This window comes from Thermobia domestica, chromosome 7 (assembly GCF_964235325.1).
Source record: "Thermobia domestica chromosome 7, izTheDome1.hap1.1, whole genome shotgun sequence".
Classification (NCBI taxonomy): Eukaryota; Metazoa; Arthropoda; class Insecta; order Zygentoma; family Lepismatidae; genus Thermobia; species Thermobia domestica.
The window spans coordinates 148,915,335-148,941,519 of NC_137460.1; the positions used below are offsets into that span (position 1 = coordinate 148,915,335).

General features: G+C 36.9%; 1 protein-coding gene and 1 long non-coding RNA gene across 6 annotated transcripts in view; one reads left to right on the forward strand and one right to left on the reverse strand.

The window, feature by feature from the left end:
* Positions 1 to 26,185, forward strand: part of LOC145690481 (beta-1,3-galactosyltransferase 5-like) — a 283,017-nt gene that overhangs the window by 41,212 nt on the left and 215,620 nt on the right. The gene's annotated exons all lie outside the window — the stretch shown is intronic.
* On the reverse strand, positions 1,342 to 26,137 carry LOC145690479 (uncharacterized). The gene is made up of 4 exons (XR_014132237.1): positions 26,106 to 26,137; positions 24,648 to 24,895; positions 17,259 to 17,367; positions 1,342 to 1,644 (listed from the first exon to the last, which is right to left on the reverse strand). It is a non-coding gene; the product is annotated as an uncharacterized LOC145690479 (long non-coding RNA).

The following is a 26,185-nucleotide window of genomic DNA, read 5'->3' on the forward strand; positions in this document are numbered from 1 at the left end:
AAATTATAAGAAGTAGGAAGCGCACTACAAAATACATAATGACAACAGTAACCACGAAATCTTTAACAGCTTAAGTGCCACCTATATTGCAACAAAAACATCTCTTATAGCCAGAATGTGTTTTCTTCATTTTCGGTTTCTGTGTGTCTTCCTAAGTATTAACTTATTTATTTTAGGTAATTCTGTAGTATCGGTACTATGTAATATTGATTCTTTCTTGTGGTGACACGTTGGTGTCACGTGGCCCCAGATAGACCGTGGTTCGGAGTAGGCTTAGTGGCCACGTGAGACCAATATGCCACCATACAAATTTTAGCCGATTGTGCCCTGACGTTGGACTCACAATTCCACAGGTAAGGTTGTTTCTTGTACTACCAGGTCGACTACTATACACTGCAATAGCTTTTAATGTAAAAAGTGAGATCAGTGAATCACCACAGGACATACGCTAACAAGAACTTGTGTGAGACCAACTTGGCACCATGTTGCCGTAAAGAAATATTTTATGCGAGACCTACGTGATCTCACGCGGCACTTAATGTGTTAACTTACGTTATTTATGTAGTAACAAAATTTTACAATAAATTACCGATTCAATTAGAGGATGGACGTAAAACAAGAATCTACTAATATTTGAATTCACAATAGATAGAAAATATGATGGAACAGCAAATTGCAGAAATAGTAGCTACTTCCCCGCCCTCCTGTTACACTCAAAAGTAGTTTTATCAAGCATTTACGTCCGTGTACAATTAGAATACATTTTAAAAAGCTAAAATTTAAATTTGTGTATGAAAGATGACTCTGGGGCTATTAGTGGATCCAGGAGGTTCATATCGGAGGGACTGATCGTTTTCTGGATAATGAATTTAGGGCTGATGGACAGCTCAAATTTATCAAAATAGAACAAAGTGGTGTAATAGGTTATTTACAATATATATATATATATATATATATATATATATATATATATATATAGGGTGCATCCTTATTTTGATATACTCTGGTAACTTTTAAACTAATAGACAAAAAACACTGAAATTTTGCACCATGCAAACATCGCCAGAGGGTCATTATTTGGCACACCTTGGTAATACCACAAGGTTAATAATGTTCCCAACTGAACATAGTCATTTTTCAAATGACTACATCAGGGTATTACAAATTTCAAATTTACATATGACAGAAAAACATACAATACCATACTTATTATGCAGTGTTACTAACTAAGGACACTTCAGTATCACAAACATCCAAATTTTTGTGGCCTCCACAGCAGTAATAATTGAAATGAGACAGACACGGTCATGTACAGGGTTATTCAAAAAGAAAGAACAGATTTCAAACATTTATTTCTTCCAAACTACAAAATAGAAACATGATTCGAACGTTACTTGAGTAAGAAAAGTTTACAATTTAAACAGCCCGAATAGAAGTTCCAATCACGGCCGCATTGGCGCTGTTGTTTGTTTGTAGTGAAATGGCGGCGTCACCACAGGAGAAGTCTTTTTGTGTGCTGCAATTGGCAAAACTTGAGTCCATTGTTACAGTTCAGCGAGCATTTCGCCGTCAATTTAATAAACAACTGCCGCATCATAAGCAAATTTACGAGAGGAATCGAAAATTCGTAGAAGATGGTTGCATCTGCAAAAGGAAAAACAGGGGACGTTCACGCACATCGAACGTATTCGTACATGAGGAAATACGTGCAGAAAATCTTAGAAAAATAGGAACTAAACGATGCGAAAGAAACGACCTAGAAATTCGATAGTACCGGAACGGTGGTTCATTTTCATCCCACTTTGGAAGCCCATTTTGACCCACTTCCCATGTCGCACAAAACGTGGAAATAGGCGCAGAAAACGGCACAAAACGATGTGAAGGAAACGACCTCGAAATTCGTTGGTGGCGGAACAGCGTTAAATTGTTCCCCCATATTTGTAGGCCAGGCACGTAGCCAGGATTTCGTGAAGGGGGGGGGGGTCCGTGACATGAAATACTGTGGTCATCACAAAAGGGGCTTGATCACTCTAAACTATTTTACTGGAACATATATTGGTTTGTTTAGCCAGGATTTCGTAACGGGGGGGTGACATGAAATTCTGAAGGCCCAGGAGTTCGATCAATCTAAACTACTTTACTATCAACATATATTGGTTTGTTAGGACAATAAAATAAGGTTATGTTAGCAAGTATTTTAATATCAAACTATGGAAAAATTTCGAGCAAAATAATAAAAAAAAAGTATTGAAAAAGATTTTGCAATATTCACGTCCTTGTCCTGTTTATTCAAATATAACAATTTTCCTTTCGTTATGACCTCAATTATTATAAAAAAGTACATACTGAATACTGTCTTGTAAACTATCTTCTAATATAAATAAAATAAAGAGTTTGTTTGTGTGTTTGTCTGTCTGTCTGTCTGTGTGCGGCCTGGGGACCAGACGAGTGGACCGAAACCAAACTTTGGTCACCGGTACCTTGGTCCAGGCCCCAGATCAAGACGAAGCGTTTTTTTTTTTTGTTTTTCTTTCAAATTTCGAAACAGTGGGGTCTCAGGGGGGCGTTTACCGGAATCGGCTTGGGAACCAGACAGATTGACTGAGAGTTACCAAATTTTAGTCACGAATACCTTGGTCCAGGCTCCAGACTAGAGTTAAACGCTTTTGCGAAATTCGAACCAGGGGGGTCTCGGGGATCGTTTACCGGGACACGTAAAAGTAGTAGAAAATAACCTATATTTATTTATTTATTTAACAATCACCAGATACAGCTCAGAAGCCATTTTACATTGAATATCCAACAATATTAACAATGGAAAGGATTTGGAAAGGTATCAGCCAGGGCCTGTTTAGTAGGTGCCATCCCGGCATTTGCCTGGTAGGACTGAGGGAAACCCTAGAAAACCTCAGTCAGGATGGTAGGCAGCGGGATTTCTAAGCCACGACCTCCCGAATGCGAAGCCAATGCTCTACCACTTGAGCTATTAGTGTCGATTTCATATTTTCGCGGTCGCTGAAATCAATGGTGAAACTCCAATCGCATTAACCGCCAAATTCACGCTATTCGGCTCCGGGCCGGGGATCACCGAAGGGGGTGAGATACCAAGACATATAAAAGTAATCCAAAATGACCGATATTAGTGTCAAATCCATAGTTTTCGCGGTCGCTGAAATCAATGGTGACACTTCCATTAGCGATGACTTGCAAGTATGCGGGCCGGGAGTCAGCGGGTGGTGGATACCAAGACATGTAAAACTAGCTTTACAATATATGCGTTAGTTTCTCTGTTGAATCAAATGTTAACAGAACTTTCTTTCCACATATTTTTTTTTTGTTTTTATTATTCCGTCAACTACTGTCGGTTCCAAATGACAGGTTAAAGGAGCAACAGAAAATTGTCGTTGAAATAACATGTTTGATACTGCAAGGATGCGATGACGAAAAGTTGTTATGATTAAAAATGTCCACGCTGTTACACAATGGCACTTATGCTTTCGAAAGCTTGAAATCTCCCTGACTAGTAGCAGGGATTCTGAGAATTCCATAACTTTTCTTCAAAATTTCAAATTCCCTGACTCTTCCAGATTACCTCGCTTACCTCGCCACCATATTGCAAATAATACAAATCTCCTCATAAGAAAGAGTAAGCAAAAGCTTCCTGTGGTTTTCTTTTCAATTTTTAACACTGATCCTTCTTTTTGCCATTTCATTTTGTTTTATCCTTCCTTAATTTTTTCATTTCTGGTCTCGAAGGGGGGGTCCGGACCCCCCGGACCCCCCTTGGCTACGTGCCTGTGTAGGCCCATTTTGACTCACTTCCGGTGACGCACAAAAAGTGGGAATAGGCGCACAAAACACGCACAAAAGATGTAAAACCAAGCACCTCTAAATTCGTTGGTGGCGGAACAAGTTAATGACGCCGTGAGCACAAATATTAGTACAGTAGAGCATCGATTATCCGAAGTAATTGGGGGACATGGGTGTTCGGAAAACTGGTTTGTTCGGATAATCGAACTGTACATGTTTATTTGCCAAAAAGAAGTACTGTACAGTAAATTTATTCATAAAAAGAAGTGTGCTGATTGTTGAAACACAGTGACTGGCGGCTTGGCCGGTCAGCAGCGCCTTATGAAGGCCCCATTAGAAACAATGTTCCGCCAGCGGTGGTTCAATGCGGCGACTACTGTGGGAAACTTGGTTTGGGAGTGAGGGGGATGATGGACGGTAGGGTGGGAGAGTAACAGGTGCGAGCGAGTACACAGTTCGGTTAAGCGGTCGTTCGGTTGACCGACGTTCGGATAATCGACGCTCTACTGTATATACTGTAGTTCTTACCGGGATACGGACAAAATCTCGCGGCCGAAACATCGCCGCCCAAAATCTCGCCGGCCAAAACCTCGCGGGACAAAATCTCGCCGGGCCAAAACCTCGCGTGGCCAAAACCTCGCCGCCCAAAACCTCGCGGGACAAAATCTCGCCGGACCAAAACCTCGCGTGGCCAAAACCTCGCCGCCCAAAACCTCGCGGGACAAAATCTCGCCGGGCCAAAACCTCGCGTTGCCAAAACCTCGCCGCCCAAAATCTCGCCGGGCCAAAACCTCGCCACCCAAAACCTCGCGTGGCCAAAACCTCGCCGCGAATGAAACTTTTCTTTAAAATTTACCCAAAGAGTTTCTTAATATGCAATTCCACATTACAAATAATAATAATAATAATAATAATAATAATAATAATAAGATACAAAAAACATCGTGTGCATGGGCTTTCTCGGGTTATTCCCGTTTCCTCCCACTTTCTTTATTCGATCATTTCCTTCATCCTGGTCATCTACGTCTCCTTTAAACTATAGGACATAATCAAGGGAGGTCGTAAAAACCCATATACTATTTCATACTTTCATAAATTTTATTAGATTTTTGTTGAAATTTTAAGTTTTTGGATGCTCCAAAGTTCACGAAACTAACCCCGTTAGTTGTCATAGCTTTCCTTATGCAGACTTTCTTTCCCTATAACCAGTTTAAAAACATCCTGTCGCACTATCTTCACATTGAAATCCTCTAATACAGAAATAGAATTTTCATATGGTATCGCGAGACTTGATCAAATACCCGTGATACTTTTTCTGAAACAGCGTCTTTTATACCGTCATCCTTAACATCTGTTGGAACATTTACATTTTGGTCAGGCGAGATTTTGGGTATGGCGATATTTTGGGGCGCGAGGTTTTGGCAAGGCGAGATTTTGGCCCGCGAGGTTTTGGCCAGGCGAGGTTTTGGCCAGGCGGGGTTTTGGCCCGGCGAGATTTTGGCCCGCGAGGTTTTGGGCTTCGAGGTTTTGGCCAGGCGAGGTTTCGGCCCGGCGAGATTTTGGGCCGCGAGGTTTTGGGAGGCGAGGTTTTGGCCAGGCGAGGTTTTGGTCCGCGAGGTTGTCGCCGCGAGGTTCTGGCCGCGAGGTTTTGTACCCAAACCGTTCTTACCATCAAGGCTGAGAATTGCACGGTCCAATTTTTAAGGCAAAGCAGAAGCTCAACTGGAATAGTGATGTCAACCGGCTCGGTTCGGTCCAACTGAGCGAACAGCTTGAGCTGGCTTGGTTGGGATGACCCATTGACTGGGCTCAATTGAGCCGATGGCTTGAGCCGGCTCGGTAGGGACGAGTCATCGACTCGGCTCAATTGGAGCCGAAGGCTCGACCCAGGTCAGTTGAAACGAGTCCCTACTCGAGTGGCTGGGTTCGAGTGAGCTTAACTGAGCCGATGGCTCGAACCGGCTCGGTTAGGGTGAGCAATTAGCTCGGTTCGGTTCGGCTCGGGTGAGCCATCGGCATAAGTTGGCTCGGTTGGCTTCTGTTTTCGGCTCGATAATGTGAGCGAGCCGCTTGAGTCCGTTGAAAACCCTAAACCCAGGTCGAGCAGTTTTGAACATGTTTGGCCGGAGTTATATAACTTTTAACAATGTTTGGCTCGAGCTCGAACATTTGCTCCTCCTGAACTCAAACCCAGAACCTCGTGACCGATGTCCTTGCCTCCTGAAGATTTCTTGACGACCGAGATCGACAGTTAACTAATTTTTAGTATTCAGATACAAATCGTCTATATTTCATGTTTATACACGGTGTTAATAATAATAATAATAATAATAATAATAATAATAATAATAATAATAATAATAATAATAATAATAATAATAATAATAATAATAATAATAATTTGTAGTAGTAGTAGTAGTAGTATCGATAATTATATTGTCTATGTAGGATACTTGAAGAGAGTAGTACTTGGAACTTCACAAAGGATTTAGCTCGAATTGGCTCGTTTTGGCTCGGCTCGACTCGACTCGAAACTCGATCCGAATTCGAGTCGAGATTTAAAAGAAAACTCGCTCGTGACCATCCCTATACGGGAAGTAGTTGACCAGAATAGACCCCTTTCAGTCAGGAGCGTCATTTAGAGGGGTAGGAGGGGGCAATTGCCCCCAAGAGTTTGAGGAATACATATACTTTAATCGATTGTCTACTAATATACTAGTACAAGACGAGAAAGTCTTATGTCTGTGGCACTCTTACCCCCCTCAAGCGAAGTCTGAAATGACGCCCCTGGTTTCAGTACCGACCGCTTTCGTTCGTCAAGACGAGTTTATATTATACTGTATGTGTACAAACGCTTGGAACACCCCACCCCTGAAACCTGTATTAGGTAGTATGTACCGGAGCTGGCTAACCGGAATTGACCAATTTCAATACTGACAGTTTTCTTTCGTCAAGGCAAAATGATTGAAATATATGTTGCATGTGTGCAATCGTTTGAAATACTTTACCCCCGGAAAATGTATTTGGTACTATGTACTGGAAGAAGTTGGCCAGAAGTGAGTAATGCAGGTACTGACCGCTTGTGTTCGTCAACATCATGAATGCAAACGCTAGAAATACGAAAATCTTGGAACTGTATTAGGTGCCATGTTCCGGAAGTGGCCGACCAGAAGTAATCAATTTCGATACCGATCGCTTTCTTTCGTCAAGATAAATTGACTAATAATTATGTTGCATGTGTGCATTCGTTGAAAATCCCTCACCTCCAGAAAATGTGTTAGGTACTGTGTACTGTAAGTAGTTACCTGGAAGTGAGCAGCTCAGGTATCGACCGCTTTTCTTCGTCAGCACGGGTTAGTTGATATAAACCTATACTCTCTTTCCAGCCTTAGAACAAAGTAGACGTAAACAAAGTGAAATGTATTACTCCGCGGCTCACAAGTGCTTCGGTAGCGAGAGACGTGAACAGCAAGATCGTCTGCTTACTTACTGTCGTCCCATAATTTTCAAAGTGTAAGGCTACAGTTGGTTGGTAAATAATTAACCCACTGACTAGAAAACTGCTATGTTGGAAATATGTATTTTCTTAAATCCTTATATAAACGAGATTCCTTCTGTTCCTGTTGTCTTTTTTTTTTTTTGTGTGTGTGTGTGTGTGTGTGTGTGTGTTTTATAACACGAGACGAAAATGGATTACTGTTACACGTCGTCGCCATGAAACTCTGCATTGTACAATAATTTTAAATGAGAGGGGTAGGCGCGCGAAAGCATACGCATGCGCAGTAAATACTGTATGTCCAAATACGGGTGAGGTTGAAATAAAGCTCTGTTGTTAAATATTATATTTATTGCGTGTATTATCGCGATTATTATTGCAAAATGCAGGATAAATTCAGATATCTTAATTTGAAATTATTATTTTAGTAGGGGTTATATTGCTGTAGGATACTAGTGCAATGAGACCAACAACCAATCACTGGTCATCGACCCACTGGTAGTCAGGTGGGTTTGTTTACATCTACTTTTTTCTAAGGCTGGAAAGAGAATACGTTGCGCGTGTGCGAAAGCTAGGAACACCCCAACTCCTGGAAACTGCATTAGGTAGGCCTACCGTGTACCGGAAGTGGTTGGCCGCAAGTGACCAATTTCGGTACGGCTAGTTTTCTTTCGTCAAGCCAAGTTGATTGATATATATATTGCATGTGTGTAATGATTGGAAATACTCCACCCCCGGAAACTGTATTATTCCCAATTACCCCTAATTTTGAGACTTTTCTAGTGATAGGATCTGTTTCCCTAATCGCTGATTTTGTCGGCAGTCGCTGTTTTTCTCGGCCGTTGTTTTAGCAGTCAATGTTTTGTCCGTAAATTGTATGCATGACGGGCATATAGAGTTCTTTCGAGGGGGGATAGGACCATAAGCATAATATATATATATATATATATTTTTTTTTAAATACTGAGTTTCACGGCTTCCTTCCCAGGTGGGCGAAAGGATGGTAGTTATCCAGCATTTATAAGTACTTTATTTGCTATGTAAAACAGTAACAAGTGGACAACACAATATACACACATCTTCTTATCTTCAGTTTTAATTGCTGATTTCAATTGAAATTAACAATTAAATATTTCAGTTGCACTCTTTGCGATTGACAATTAACAATTACAAATTTCAATTGCCAGGTGACCAATTACCAATTGACGAAAATTTAATTGCATATTTTATGATTTAATTCAATTGCAACTGAAATTAATTGCCAAGAACAAATTGAAATCAATTGCAATTCAAATCAGCTGCAATTAATTTTCAGAGCAATTACTTTCAATTGATTGATCAATTGTGTAACACCTCACTTTCATGGGTTACGTTTGTTTATCAGTATGAATATGAAAATGTATTATTATTATTATTATTTGTTTGGGTCGCCATGTTGCTTCACAACAACAATTCTTTTAATAGTTTGTTTTCAAAATAATCCTTCAACTACATAATATAGGACCAGAGCGCTTCTAACGTATCTCACATATATCAGGTATCCAGATTCTTGTGCAGTTGGTGCAGATAAAGTAAACAGATTATACTAATATGATATCTCAGCAGTTTTCAACGTAAAATATCAAGCAAAATAATTATTAATTAAAGAAATAAATAAGGATTTTTATATTTCAGGAGAGCAAATTTTATAACAATTTGTATATATTCTATTTTAGGCAAGATGATACCATCAGTAGTTTCAGCGGCGAATCTACAGCAACATATCTAAAACATTCATATCTTCATATGTACATTTAGCTCATTGTAGGAACAAATTATTAAATTATAACAGAACACGACAGAGTGCAATTGTCAACGAATCGGGTACTTTCTCATTCTTTATAACCTTCATAAAACATATATCGCGGACATTACATGTACTCATTTTATACATTATCATTTTCATTTATTTATTTATTTATCGCCGTACTAATTATAATCTTCCCCTGTTGATACAACTCTGACATACGATATTCCGTTTAAAATTATACTATTCCAACATTTGCTTGACGTACATTTAATGTTCAGATTGCTGCTACAAATAAGTCTAAGTAGGATACAAGTTTTTAGTTTCGGTACTTCAATGCTCTTGATATTTTATATTTAAATAATAGATATATCGAACTACTTTTGCTTGATATAGTCTTATAAATTGTAGATTTTTTTTCTTTTTTTGTAACTTAAATTTTAGTCATTAAAGCTTAGCGACATATAGGGATTAGGGACAAGAGATACTTTTGTTAGAACGACATTTCTATTAATCCCAGCTACTCAATTTATATTAAAACCTTATTCTTTCGTAACACAATTCACTAAAATTAGGTCTACTATCCATTTCATAAAGATAGGCCCCTGACTTCGAGGTGCTGCTGTGACGTCCAGTCAAAACTTATACTGCATTGTCGTACCTCGTTGGAATTGTTGGAATGTTGTCTTTTCAATACTTAAGACATACAAATTTTCTTTGTACTGTATAATGAGAAAAAAATAGAAATTAATGAAAAAGTGCGTATTTTTTCGTATTTTTTTGGTAAATCAATGTTTGTAGGACTATATCTCGGAAAGGAGTTAACATGAAATAATTTCCTGTGCAAGATATGTAGATGCATATATTACCTGCAAGTTCTGAAAATTTCATTACTCAACACGTAGTAATTTTCTTGTTATTCAGCAAAAAGTGAGACATCATTATCTCTGAATTGCGGCGGTGTATTAACAATCTGAAAAAAACTTTTAGAAAGATCTTAAAGTAGCTTTTTCAACCAAATTGTTTTGACTTGTTTTAAAAGATAAACAATCACAAATATGACATTATGATTTTCTCTGCTTTGCGCCCTTCGCTATCGCAGTTTATACGGAGTGCTACGTTGCCACATTTTCCTGACGCGTATACACTCTCAGCCGGACGGGTATTTAAACTTGTTACGCACTGTCCGTCACTTTTTAGAAATATTTTAAAAATGTAATGTCTCCACAGATTTTAAACCAATTTCTTAGAAATTAACAGGATATACAGTAAATGTACTAAGTGTTCAAAATTAGAAAAGCGAACTCTTATCCTGTTTGGATTTGCATGTGATGGTCCTCGAAAATTTGTTGTTTTTTTTTGTCAGTTCTTCACTTATTGCACGCAGTACAAAATACACTTGCACAGAAACAAAAACACGCACAAAGTTTATTATATGATACAACCTTAGTTGATATGTAATATTGAGTTTACACTTCACAGAAAATCTGTTTTCAGATCTAAGAGCTCCAAGCTACATTAGAATCTGCCTTTGAATAGGAATGACGCGTTTTTTTTTTTTCGGTGCAGCCTCAGGTTTACTTGAAACAGAGTTACTATCTTGTTCACTCCCGGATACGCCACCAAACACAGAATAATCAATGTCCTTACTATTAATTACTAACTCATAACCGTCTGAGTCAGAGTCATTCATCAGTTCTGCAATTTCATTATCGCTAAACATTTTGTCTCTTCTTTTTGTAATACCGCCGCTCGTGAAGGAATATCCACTTTTTTTTTTTTTTTAAATCAAAAAGCACAAGATATACTCACGAAAATATAAATGCCCGTTCGTCCGTCTCATTGCAATGAGCCCATATGATATGAATGCGTGTGTAAGTTTTTGACGCCTACGAACCGAAGGGAAGTATTGAAGACTTAATCAGTGCGACGTGATTAGACGCAAATACAGCCCTCGTCACCTACTCATTGCATTGTTTTCTTTCGTTGAAAGAAAACAAAGGACCCTTTCTGTGTTACTGTACATTCGGCAGGGGAATTGATCGCAGAACTTGCGTGAACACGTGATTGCCAAGGCACATTTCTTTTTAACCTTTAACATGTTCGTAAGCTGGAGAGTGCGTATACTGATAGATCTTGAGGTAGAAATGGAGCAATTGTTTATAAATATTAGGGAAGATAGCAGGAGCAGCGATGAGTCAACAAAGTCATGACGAAAGTGAGTGAAGTAAATAGATTAAGAGATGAGTTTTTGGATGTGTTACTTCAACGTTTTATTTCGATTACATTGAGATTTGTACACTCATGTCCAAAATTATTGTCGCATATCTATAACTGTCTTCTTGTAAGAATATAATTTGATAATGATTTTGCAGGGTACTTTTAATACTGATACTATATGTAGTCGGGAAATGTTTATTTGTGGTAAATTTCATAGGAAAAGAATACGAAAATTAGCATGAGTAAAACAAAATGTTGCTAAATGGATAAGAAAATTTTAGTTTCGTTTTATTGTTCTTATTTACTGCTCTTTTGACATGAAATTTTCCACATAGCCTACATGTCTTTGCCGATTATACACATACTAACATTATAAGAAATACCAGGCGAATTCGTTATCAAATTATATTCCTACAATAACATATTTATAGACATGCGACAATAATTTTAGACATGAGTGTACATGCATTAATGTTTTTATGATGTTGTGAAAGGTTATAATAAATACTTTTTCCTATTACATTCTTATGAAGTAGGCTTCGCGCTACAAGCTTCCTGAACGCGACAACACTGCACGACAGCGTTGCCGCACTTCCATTTACTGTATGCTGTTTCTTCATATAAGCGCGGGGAATTTAAAGATTGGGACTGCTTAACGCAGAGAACATGTTGAAGTAAACATATTTTTTTTTAAAAATAAATACTCTACCAACTAAACCCTTTTTTGTTAATAGTTCCAAATATTTGGAACACTAGGCTTCCAAATTTTCGAACAGTATTTTGTACGTTTCTCTACCTACCATGGTAAAGGAGATCAGAGCTTCGCACATTTGTTTTAATTACACAAAAAATATCAAGTGATGAAAATTGAACTTTTCACAACTTACAGTTAATGGATGCATCTACATATTGTACACAGGAAATTATTTCACGTGATCTCTTTTCTGAGATATAGCTCTATAAACATTGATCTACCAAAAAAGTACAAAAAATACGCACTTTTTCATTAATTTTTATTTTTTTCTCACTACATAGTACAAAGAAAATTTTTATGTCTTAAGTATTAAAAAGACAACATTGCAGCAATTCCAACGAGGTACGACAATGCAATATAAGTTTTGACTGGACGTCACGGCAGCACCGCGAAGTCAGGGGCCTATCTTTATGAAATGGATAGTAGTACTTTCCTATATTTAATTGCAGATTATGTAGTCTTGACATAACAAATACATTTTTTATTGATAGTGTCACAATTTACTTTTCATTCCGAACTAACAATTTTTTCGTTCTTTTTCTTCAAGACTTCAGTACTTAGAAACCAGAGAAATGGCATTCACGGAGATGACAAAGCTTCTGTACAAAGCACCTAGTACTAACTTACAACTTGCATATATTCTGTAGCTGTACCAAATAATAAACAATGTAATAGTAATAATAAAATGGAACATTATAGCACATAGCACATAGACTGGCATGATTGGTTGTTCAAATTCAACAATAACAATATTTCATAATATTTTAAATAGGTTAATATAAAGAATAAGGGCACACACACAGACAAGACCACATAATTCCTGTAACGGATCAACGTGGTCCATTACAATTGCAATTGATTTTGCCCAATGCTGTTTTTAAGTATCACATATTTTGGTTATCCTCTGCCAGGCTTTTCGCAAACTAGTTCGATCAAAACAAATTACAGTTTCTATTCCTTAACGAATAAATGGTGCAAGTAAAAAATAAATAAACCTCCGCCACCCCTCCGGAGCAGTGCATCTCTAGAAGTTCGAATATCATTGCCCATGGAGTGAAGAGACTAATTAATATTTTGGAGTGGGGGTTATTTTATTTTAAATACTGTTTTGTGTATCTTGTATAACTTTGTTTCAATATAGGATATGTAAAAATTTGGGTGAGTGGGAGTTGAGTTGATGTGGTTCTGTTCCCAAGTAAAGCTATAGGTGTTGGAAGAAATGTTCAACTCCATACGAACCAATCAATCTGTGGTAGAGAGATTATGCAACAAGAGACAATGATACTTTCTTTGCTTCTATCGTTGCTCGAATAAGATCCTTTGGCAGGCCGAAATTATTAGGGATGGCCGGGACCGGTTCCTGATGGATCCTGTTCTAGAAGATCCAGTTCCGAAACCGGGTTTTCGGATCCAGGTCTGGAACCAGTTCTAAAAACTGGATCTTCAAGTACCGGCTCCGTCGGAACCGGAACTTTGTGGCCATCCCTAATTATTATGGAAGTTAATATGAAGATAGAACTTTAGGGTTGTGGATAACAAGTTTTAACTCTGTTAACTTGACATAGATTATGTCCAGTGGCGGAGCTTTTCGTCTTTGCAACGAAGAACTTTGGAGTTTCCGAAACTATGTGAATGCAACGCAACGCAACGCAATGGAATGGAATGGGGTCATCCTTTAACTAAATGTATAGTCAGCATTAGGGATTGAAATTCAAGATTCACTATTGTTAAAGGGACATTCCGATTACACCTACAGAGAATCTATTATTCGAATAATACAATATTCAAATAATTAATTAACTGAATAATAAAATATTCAAAGAATGCATTGATTCGAATTGTAACAGTGCTAGTACGAAGGACTGAAAGAATTAGGAATGAATGAATGTAGGAACTGTAATTCACTTATGTGGCTAAAGAAAATCGTCAAGGGCGTGAGTCTATGGCCCAGTCATAAACTTGAGTCTTACCTCTGCCTTCAGTGTCATTACTTACCTGTGTAGAGAAAATCATTAATTCTTCTAGCAACTTTGAAGTTAAAATGCATTTGACATAGTTTCAACTGCCGTCGTGAAGAGAGAGAGAAAGAAAAGAACTTTTGTCGCATCCAAGTCGGAACCTAACTTTCTGAGATATGGTTCACAGTAGACACGACAGGCTACTATATCATATTGCATTTACAAACAACACGGATTGCGTGAATATCGTGCTGATAGTTATCTGCTGTAATTACACTGGAGAGAGAAGCTGTTTCCTGAAGAAAGGGAATGTGCTACTTTTCGATGAGTTTTAGAATAACAGATACGTGGTTCCACGCTCGTCAGGAGTACTTCTCGATACTTGATCTACAGTTTTATTATTCTTATTATTTAAAACTCTTGTCAAAGTAAAATCAAGCTCTTTCGTGGCTAACCGGACAGCGTACGCGCCTTTGGCCTGGGAGACTCGGGTTCGATTGCCGGCGAGAGCTCATGTGGTTCGGATTTCACGTTAGTCAGTAGGTTCACGTCTCGTCTAGTCTCGCTGCTGAAAGGGACGTTAAACTCAAAATCAACTCAATAAAGTAAAATCTTTTTAACTTTGCTTCACATAGTTTCACAAAATTAAAAAGATTTTAGTTTCACAAAATTATTAGAAGAACTTAGTCAACTGGTTACAACAAGATCATAACTTATCTTGGGTGACGCTGTATTTATAACATACCTACTTTTTTGCATTAGTTTGACACTTTGCTTTTTTTTAACAAGGAGTGTTTTTTGGATTGGGATCACATCTAATGCCTCCATGCAACTAATTACTAGTTTCTTCGGTATATAGTTTAAAAAAATATATATATAATCTTTTGCAATATTTACTGAGACAAAATTGTTCTTCCACATTTATTATATGATTCACAATTGGTTGCATATATTTGTTGTGATTTGTTAACAATTACGAGTTAATAAAATGATAAAGATTTATGTGGATCACAGTTTTTATGGCACTATTAAGCTAATGATCAAATTAACAAGTTCTATTGTATTGTTAAATAATAATACTAATGTACTCGAATGACATGCATTCACTTTGACAACAAATGAACGCTTTTTGCATTTTGCATTACTGTTAGAAGTAAATTAAGTAAATTCTGTTCTTTATGTACTGTATACTACTTGGTTTAACAAGTGCAATTTAGCTGCCGATTCAGCAAATGAATAGGAAGAATTTCAAGTCTGTGTGCAAGGCCTTAAAAAATAGTAGCAACAGTATTCTTTTAAATACATAAACATCTTTGTGTGTAGTGAATCTGACAAATGTTGCAGATGTGTGGAATTTGTAATAACTCTAACGTATATTTTTCGTGCGTTTCCCTCCTTTACCTGACATAGTTCTCTGTTCCATTTACTGGGTTGAGGTGACTGGAATAGCACACGAGATACGATACGACCACGGTCGAAAGCCCTTTCCGTAGGGTCTGTTTCAAGATGGACAATACATCCTACTTGTCATGGGTCGCTTAGCAGCGAAAAAATCTTCTGAAGTCACTGTAGCAGAAACGTTCGCTATGTTGCCAGCTTTAGAGACGATAAAAGTCGGAGAGTGCTTTGAAATATCTCCATTCTAGAATCTCTTAGTGGAAGAAGTTAGTTTTGTCTTAAGCTCTCACTTGTCTTCCTCGCTAGAGTTATTCATTAGTTTTAAGATTCTTTAACGAAATATATTTCTTTGCGAAGGTAGTAATTTATTCAGCAAAATATTTGAAGCAAGACTTTAGTTACTTCGCGTACTATAGTAATCACCAATGTATGTGTCCATAATATTGACCTACATCAGTTTTTTTTTTCATTGAGTTTTAAACAACATTTCTCAGTGTTCCCCAGGAACGCTGGTTTCCACGTGACCCTTATGTTCATTTGACCATTTTGGTGTTAAATTTCAACCGTACTCACATAATACGTAAGTTGAGAGTCAAAGATACTGTAAGGATGAGAACAATAACATTATATGTACCCACATAGGGGGGTGCCTGGCGCCTTGGTATAATACAGGGTGGGCAACACGACAGTGTAAGTATTAATCCTCTTATTACAGAGGATTGAGTTACATACATGTGTCCAATGTTCAACTCCTACCTATGCACACTAGGGATGCGCACGAGACGAGTCGAGAGGATTTTCCTGACAAAATTCGAGTCGAGACACGGCTCTTCCAATAGAGAAATATACATTTTTCGAGTCGAGACATCACTTTTACGGCACATTTTCGAGTCGAGACAGTCACAAATCTTGTCTCGTGCGCATCCCTAATGCACACAGTATCGATGCGCCGTTTTTTTAAAGGTCAACATGCAGTTAGGACCTTGGGGTACTGTACCGCTATCGTACTTCCCAGACTGTGTTAATTTTTGGACATAGTGGTTGCACTTTTACGTGCCAGATTTTGTGTGTAAAATTCAAAACCAAAATGAACGCACCTTAAGATCGACTATCAACAACACAATTAAGCAATAGTTATAAAAATCAAGATGTTCTATCGTTTACTTTACCCAACAAGGAGTGTCGAATGCGAATGTGCAGTTTAGTGACGTCACGTGTCTCAAAATTTACATCGAATGGTTCTCCAGGAAACTTCTCCGGACAACGTGTGATTGCTACGTGTATCCCAGAGAACTATGAACTGCACTCTGCGGGACCAGTTAAATCTCTTGAAGATATTTAAGGGACATAGATATTACCTAAATGAGGCCCATCGTTGAGGAGAGACAGCAGTCTGAGGAACAGCAGGCGCCTCTATTAGTAGCATCTGCCAGTGCCAAGCGTAAGTTCGTTGTTAACACTAGATGAAGCTTACTAGTACAGCTATTCGATTATTGTAAAACTTACACATTGGCCGACTAAAAATCTCGTCCAGAATCAGTCCGTCATTCCAAGGCAGCTTTCTCGAAAATATTTATGGTCATCGCGGTATATTGTTATAGAGGATCACTATTCATTTACCTGAAAATTTTATCATCAACTTTGCATACTATTAGCAACACATAGATTCCTATTTATACAGAAGACCTGCCTCAACTTTGTGGAAATGTCATAATGTCATACGTCCATTTGTACTAAACAGAGAGTTCATCAAATACATTGCATACAGATTTCTGCAACAAACGGAGACAACCGTCTGCAACAAGGTTGTTTCATTTGGGGATATACGATACATACCGGTGAAGTCACCCATTCCAGCCTCATGAATTTCTGAGAATTTGGTCTCCTGAAGAGAATCTTTTCTGTTCTCGCATCGTATCACCATCCTCCAGGATCTATGGAAACTCTGTAAAGAAGAATGGCAGAAGATTATTGTCTTTGTGCATCATGGATACAACAAAAATTGCGTTTAGGGCTATTGTTAAGACACATAAGGGTCACTTTGAGGCAAACAGATGGTGGCCACGGATTTTCTTGTGATGGTGTCGAGTTTTGATATTTATATGGACTCAACCCTTTGTATGGACAGAGGGACAGCGTTCTCCGCTTCCGGTTTCAATATATATATATATATATATATATATATATATATATATATATATATATATATATATATATATATATATATATATAATATCAGCGTTTCCCAACCGGTGTGCCGCGAATGTACCGCTGGTGTGCCGCGAGGAGATCGAAACAAAATTATTATTCTATAGCAATCAAATTGCAAGTATTTGTTATCATTGCTATGACCATTATCGCTTTCTTTTATTGCTGCAGACTATTTCGTAACTTGAAAATTTAAAATATCATTCAATCTTTTGCAAAGCAAACATGCATACAAATTACCTATATTTGTGTTTTAAAAGTAAGAGATTTGTTTGTTCGTTCCTTATTTAGTGATCTTCGTTCTTAGTGAAAGGTTGAATACAGTTTTCGAAAAAGAAAGTGTATTTTTAAAAACCCGAGTCCCTTTTATTTCATTGCAATTGTGTTCTATTTTTAAATTGGAATGAAAAATAGGCATAATGATTTACCACGGGGGTAAAAACAGTGATAGAGCTTTCTTCTCTGTGAAAAGGATATCAGTAATCACAGAAAAAAATACCACTGTATTTTATATTTACAAATAATAATAATAATAGCTATATGAGTGTGCCGCGAGAATTCAAGTTACACCTGCAGTGTGCCGCAAGTTGAGAAAGGTTGGGAAACGCTGTTTATATATATATATATATATATATATATATATATATATATATATATATATATATATATATATATATATATATAGTGATTGTGTGTGAGAGAGAAGCTGTTTTGATATGGATTCAGTCCGTGCCATCTCTGATCCCTATTGCAACCGGAAGTTACAGATTTAATATTTGCGATTTCAGTATCAAATTCATATAATTAGGAAATCTACCAATTGAATTCACACAATTAGGAAGTCTACCAATTAAATTCACACAATTAGGAAGTCTACCAATTAAATTCACACAATTAGGAAGTCTACCAATTAAATTCACACAATTAGGAAATCTGCCAATTGAACTCACACAATTAGGAAGTCTACCAATTGAATTCACACAATTAGGAAGTCTACCAATTAAATTCACACAATTAGGAAATCTGCCAATTGAACTCACACAATTAGGAAGTCTACCAATTGAATTCACACAATTAGGAAGTCTACCAATTGAATTCACACAATTAGGAAGTCTACCAATTGAATTCACACAATTAGGAAGTCTACCAATTGAATTCACACAATTAGGAAGTCTACCAATTGAATTCACACAATTAGGAAGTCTACCAATTGAATTCACACAATTAGGAAGTCTACCAATTGAATTCACACAATTAGGAAGTCTACCAATTGAATTCACACAATTAGGAAGTCTACCAATTGAATTCTCACAATTAGGAAGTCTACCAATTGAATTCACACAATTAGGAAGTCTACCAATTGAATTCACACAATTAGGAAGTCTACCAATTGAATTCACACAATTAGGAAGTCTACCAATTGAATTCACACAATTAGGAAGTCTACCAATTGAATTCACACAATTAGGAAGTCTACCAATTGAATTCACACAATTAGGAAGTCTACCAATTGAATTCACACAATTAGGAAGTCTACCAATTGAATTCACACAATTAGGAAGTCGATCAATTGAATTTGTACAATTAGGAAATCTACCATAATTTCAGAATGTTGAACTGAACACGCTTGTTTGTTTATTCAAAAAGTAGCAAAAATATGGACGAAGATAAGCAATTAAAAAAGAAGTTGTTAAATAGGTGATTAGTTTTCCGTTTCTGTGTTTGAGTACTATTTATTAGTCAAACTGTGAGATGTAAACGAGAAATAAAACCAAGGAAGGTATATCGAAAAGCTTTAAAAAAAAAAAAAAAAAAGAGAGAGAGAGAGAGAGTATTTTGTGGATTACTGAATAAGATGACGAAGACTACAAAGTTATCCATGTGTAGTATTGTATAATACGGAGCACAAAGATGGACATTACGAAAAAAATGGCTAGAGTGAGATAGCATTAAGAATAGCAATTAGTAAATGTTATTGAAAGTACTTAGAAAATAAACTGGTTAAAATCTAGAGAATAATTTGTATTTCAGGTAACGCGATAGAATGTAGTAAGAAAGGGAAAATAGGAAGGGGAAGACTGTATTAGAGCAGGATAACTTACAAGAGAAACGATTAACTTAAACACTATACTGCATTGAAATTTCCCCAAGTTGCAGCGATAACAAAATGATGAGTATGAATCAGGATGAGATGTAACATTGCGTATTAAGACTCGTTCAGACTTGAGAAAACATCGGTATGTTCGAGAAACCAAGTAGTCCGTGTAGACTGAATGAACTGCCGGCTTTCAAGTTTCAAGTGATTTGAGTTACAGGGTTGGTGATAGTTGGCAAATATTGACTTGTGTTTGGTACCAGTTCCTTTGGTGAGTGGAAGATGATTAAATATATTTACTAGTTGTTATGTTATGCAGTGTTTATAATTAACCATATACTAGTTGGGATTATAACAACTTTAGCATGGGCGTCTACTGAATATTTCGCAATAGGGAGCAATGTTTGAAGTACTTACATAGAAATTTATGATCTGGCATATAAATCTCCGCTTCGGATGGAGGAGGGGAAAGGATGTGCGAAGGAGTAACTCAGAAGCTAATTTATATCGTACCATCCTGGCACGACATAGTTTACACACACACACACACACACACACACACACACACACACACACAAAATGCTTCTGTATTTTACTAATTACGTAATATTGTATAACACAACGAAAGTTGAAAACTTAAAGAAATAAATCAAATATTGGAGAATTAAATTTAAAAATATATATATATATATATATTAGTAGTGTACAGAAACGTAATCCAAATTATTGATTCATTTTAATTCTATGGAGGGGCCACGACTCCCTCTCCCCTACCCCACCCCCGTTGTGGTCATTAATGTATATTAGTGTAAATGATGCCACAGACTACATTGATGTAAAATAAGCTTTTCTTTAACCAGGAAAGTGAACAGAAATAAGATTCACGTTGTTGATTAGTGATTTAAGATAAGAGTAGACAAGCATTGGGCTTTAAGATTTGTAGTCGGGTCGATAAAGATTGTGCTTATAGCATATTTGTAAACTAAATAAGATAAGAAATTGAAGAATTTGAGATAATTGGGTTCGATAACGTAGCTATAAATATAAAATTCTATGTAAAAAAATATAAAATTAATAGGATATATATATATATATATATATATATATATATATAGTAAAGGGGGGCAAACGAACAAGGGGTAAACGGACACGTCCTAACATTTCGGTGTGTTATCGAAATACGAGAATGACAACACTGAAGTGAGTAAAGATGACGATTAGCGTTCTGTGTTGATAGTTTGTGTCCACACATACACCAATTCAAGATATCTGTTGCAAACAAATAAAATAAAATGTAAAATTCGCTTCTGTTCGAGGTATCGTGTAGACAGTAAGGAACAGACGCACTGAACATTATAATATTAAGTTCCATTTGGCTGATTAAGATTAGAAGGAATTGTTTGCAATGAACAACGAAAGTATTCAACTCTTTGGCACAGTATTAAGATTATTAATATGCGAAAGGAGGTATGCATTTACGTAAATACGCAGAGCAGTAGTGCTGAAATTTTCAGCGAGTACACTATTTTATAAATATCTACGATTGACATAAAGAGTATATATGACAGTAGAGAAGACATTTTTTAAAATGAACAATGTAAAACGCGTGTATTAATAATTCCATTCAAATACAAAGCCTGCGAGACTGTTTTATACGGGATCGCGGTTACTCAGTGGTAGGGCGTTTACCTCGAGTGTCTGAGTTCCTTGGTTCGACTCCAGCTTGCCCCAAGTGAACTTTGTTGTTCGATCCCAACTCACGGAAAATAAATTTTGTGGTGGACAAACACCGTGTATGTATGTTTCCTCGGTGATCTCTCTCTCTCTCTCTCTCTCTCTCTTCTACTTTCTTCATTCCACATTTCTTTCTTTCCCATTATCATAGTCTCATCTAGCCAATGGGCATAACCATGGGACGTAAAACTAAAAAAAAAAAAAAAAAAAAAAAAACATTCCATTTTTCAAAGTGAACTTTGTGGCGAACACGGTGTCCAGGGTTTTATGAGGGTTCTCCCGTTTCGTCCCACCTTGTTTATGCTATCATTTTCATCTCATTTTTAAAGTTTCCCATATCCTCGGCACATAAACATGAGACGCTAAACTAATTTATGAAGAGCCAGGGGGAAGAACGCTTTCAGTCCAAATAAAATCGATATCTCCCAACACCAATTTTCTAATTTGCTGTAAAAATAAGTTTTTCTTTACATGTATATAATATTTACCATGATATAAACTTAAAACTATTTTTCTAACAATGTAATTACAATGGTTATTTAATGGATAACTTGTTTATATCCTCTCCTGAAAAATTTCATTAAATGGACTGAAAGCGTTCTTTCCCCTGACCCTTCATATATATATATATATATATAGTTTTATAGTCTAAAAACATTTTATGGTATATTCTTGATGATACTCCTTAGATAAGACACTCCATAAATGGGAACCAACTTTGCCAAAAAGAACAGAAAGTCACGCCTGGTGTATCAAGAGGAATTAAGAAAATTGTGATCAGGCGTAGGATGGAAATACGAATGTCACGGTTAAAGAAAGCTTCCGTTTCTGACATTCATTGATCAAAACAGCACGAACTAGGACAGAAAGCTCACGTAATCCTTCAATTTTTCTTTTTCTTCTTCTTTCCCTCCCTCTTCCCTTTTGTGATCTTCCCTTGTAGCTATATTGTTAACTTGTGTGATTTCGGTTGCTGGAGACCCGATTTCGATTCCCTGCGGGAGCTCATGTGATTCGGATTCCACGTTGGGCTGTATACTCACATTCATGTATTCTCGATGCTGAAAGAAATTCTAAACTCTAATTTATTTACCTAATCTCTTCTGTGATCATTTTTTTTTCATATGACCAATATATTTGAAGAATGGCTAAGAATAGTATAAAAAAAGTGTATAGTCATTTTATCAGTGGAGTCATGACCCTGAGTCATAACAAATATAAACGAAACAAAAGTATTATACACCTGGAACCAGAAGGTATATTCTAATAACTAATATTAAACAGAAGGTCCGCTGTATACCGTCGACTACAGCACTGGAATATGAATGTGTGTTAGCCTTCTCGCTGGTCTAATGGTTAGTGCGTGCGCCCGGATAGGGATGAGCACGAGCTAGTTCGAACGAGTTTTCATTGAAAATTTTCCTCGAGCTCGACTCAAATTTGACTCGAGTTTCGAGTCGAGTCGAGCCAAAACGAGCCAAATGCTGTTTGTAGTTTCAAATGCTTTCTTCAAGTATCCCACATAGACAATATACTGTAATTATCAATGATACTACTACTGCTACTACTAGTACTACTATTTATTATTACAACTGTGTTGACCTCGATAGTCGTAAAGTCTAGGAGGTAAGGACATCATTCACGATGCTCTGGGTTTGAGTTCCGAAGGAGCAAGTATTCCGGCTCGAGCCAAAAGTTGTTAAAAGTTATAGGGCGCCAGCCACACATGTTCAAAACTACTCGGCCCGGGTTTAGAGTTGTCAACGACTGGAGCCGTAACGAACCGAGTTGATGGCTCACCCTAACCGAGCCGTCTTGAGCCGATTTCTCACCTGGGCTGAGTGGTGTCTCATCCCAACCTAGCCGGCTCGAGCTGTTCGCTCAGTTGAACTGAGCTGAATCGGTTGACATCACTACCTGGGTTGGCCTTCTGTTTGGGCTCAAAACTTCTGCCGTACAGGTTTCACTCTTGATGATAAGAACTACAGTATATACTTATATTGGTGCTCATGATATTTCAGGCTGTCTAGGTATAAAAATCCATTGTCATCTCGTTAATCGAGACGAGACGAGATGTGGGCAGTGTCCCATCTCGTGAGCAACACTAAAAATATTCCACATTACTGCTTATATTTCTCATGGCTTTCGCTTTCCAGTCTAATCAGGCAATGATTTCAGAACGATTTAAAACGAGCTGAACGGGTAAGCCATTTATCAAACTCGACTCGAAACTCGACCTCAAAACAGTGACTCGGCCCGAACTCGACTCAAGAAAATTACCTTTGACTCGACTCGAATTCGTTTCGAGTTAAGTCGAGTTTTAGCTAGACTCGTGCCCAACCCTAGTCCCGGGTTCGATTGCCCGTAGGAGAGCATAAAATTAAAGTTTTCACTTTCATTAATCCATTTCCTTTAATCTAAAGAACATACGAATGGGACTTTTTTTTTTAAATATAGATGTCAATATAGGGATGTGTACAGATGTAATTCTTCGGATGTAATTCTTTAGAACTATGGAGTTAATTGTAATAACGTAATTTTAAACACTGTTACACATTATGTATATTAGATATAGAATGAGACGTGTAAATAGAAAATAATTCAACTTACATGCGAAGCTGAGAGTACATCAGTTTGGGTCTCGAAAACTGATATCGGCAATAGCCCTATATTGAAACTCGTTCGATTTATCAAAATAAAATATATAAATATCCCGTTATTTGCAACTTCGATATAGCTATTTAAAGTATCTGAATGATTAATCGATAGCACACAAAACACAGGTGGCTTGAGGTTAACGTTAGCATAGGTTTATGTAAAGTGTATACCAATGTGCGTGTAGTAATTTTAGCCCAGTATACAGTAGCTGGGAAGTGAACCAGGTCGTAATTGCTAAATTTCTGAAACTTCGTACCCAAAGTACCATAGGTGTGTCTTTTTTAACGACATATTAAAAGTACCCGCCTTTCTCATGCTTGCTTCATCGAATATGCTACCCAATTCAACATGGCTGCCAGTCACACTTACGGAATAGTATAATTTGACGTTTCTGCGTTTCTTTTTTCTCGTTGCATATACAGCGGAGTACCTTTGAGCAAATACTTCACAGATTATTATGAGGTGAAATATTAATTAAAACACTCCTTAGTCTAAAGTTATTCTCAAAATAAGAAAAAAATCATACATACACTCAGAGTTTGAGGTGCATACAGTACTGCAGATGTTCAACATGTGCATCGTTGGTCAGACGGTACCATCTCAAACGGTAATCCAGTTCGTTCCATCTGTTATAGCACGGTCCCGTCAGTGTTCGTCACATCAGCAGTTATACGTTCCTTCAGTTTTGCACTTTTGTTTGGCGGTTCAGGACCATTTAATCTACCTCACTGCCAACTAAATGCACATGTTTTTGTATATTGATGAATTTATTTATGCTCTAGAAATAAATAATAAAAATTAGTTTCTCTGGGTTATTGACTGTATATCATTATAGTAGATTTAAAAGATAATATATAATAAAACATTGACTTATAAATGTAAAAAAATAAAAAGTCATAATGAAATCATTCGTGAAATTGTGACAAGTAGTGGCAACCCGACCGGCATATTGCACAGTCTTGTAAAGTGTTTTGCGAAATTTTTAGTGTTTAAAAAATCATAAAGCGATTTAAAAAAAAAAAAACAGAATCAATTTTGAGAAAGAATATATAATTCAACGCCTCCAGTGGCAGCAACAATGCTCAGTACTAACTCTTTTCTGATGTATTATATAATCACTACTTGAAATAAACCTTTAGTCTGACACTGTTATAATTTATACTATCTATATATTAAAATGTTTGGTCAAGAAAAGTTTATATGTTTGTAACCAGTTCTTTCGACAGTGATATCTCGGAAACCACAAGCTCTAGAAAGATGCTGGTTTCATTGAATATATATATATATATAATATCAGTGGCGGATCAGGGGGCGATGTCCCCCAGAAGAGGAAACTCTTATTTTATATATAAATAAAACAGAGTTTGGAGCTCTTAAAAGTAGCTCTAAGTATCAGTATTACAACCCACCGCTCCCCCAGAAGTCCGTCCTGGATCCGCCCCTGATATATATATATATATATATATATATATATATATATATATATATATATATATATATATATATAATATTTTACATGGTCGTTATTTCATTATTACATTCCTTAGGGTACACTGGGAATAAAATATTGAAATTTAAAAAGTAAAACATCATATCCTACGAGTTACACATTCCAACACTACACATTTGTGTACGGGGTGTTGTATGATTGACGTTTGCGTCTCGCGCAGGTTCTTCTTTTTCTTCAAATAAAATAGGATCTCTCTTTGGTAGGCGTGATAAGTTTATTGAAGTTAATAAGAAAAATAAAAGTTACAAGTTCCACTACAAACGATTACAAATGCCACTGAATGTTCTTTTAGCAAAATTATTAAAGTTCCACCTTAGATATAAAATAGAATCACAAAATTCGAAGATATACTAGAATATACGATGTATTAAGTAGACTAAAATACAAGACATTATAAAACAAATTACTGTGACGAATCAAGATACTTGTTATAATCCAAGATATAATAATCCTAGATACAGTAATCCTAGATACAGACCGCAAAGAGTTTAATAGCAATATCGACGTGCTTTCCCGGAATGTGCCGAGCCTTGTATAGCAGCTAGTATATAAAACTAT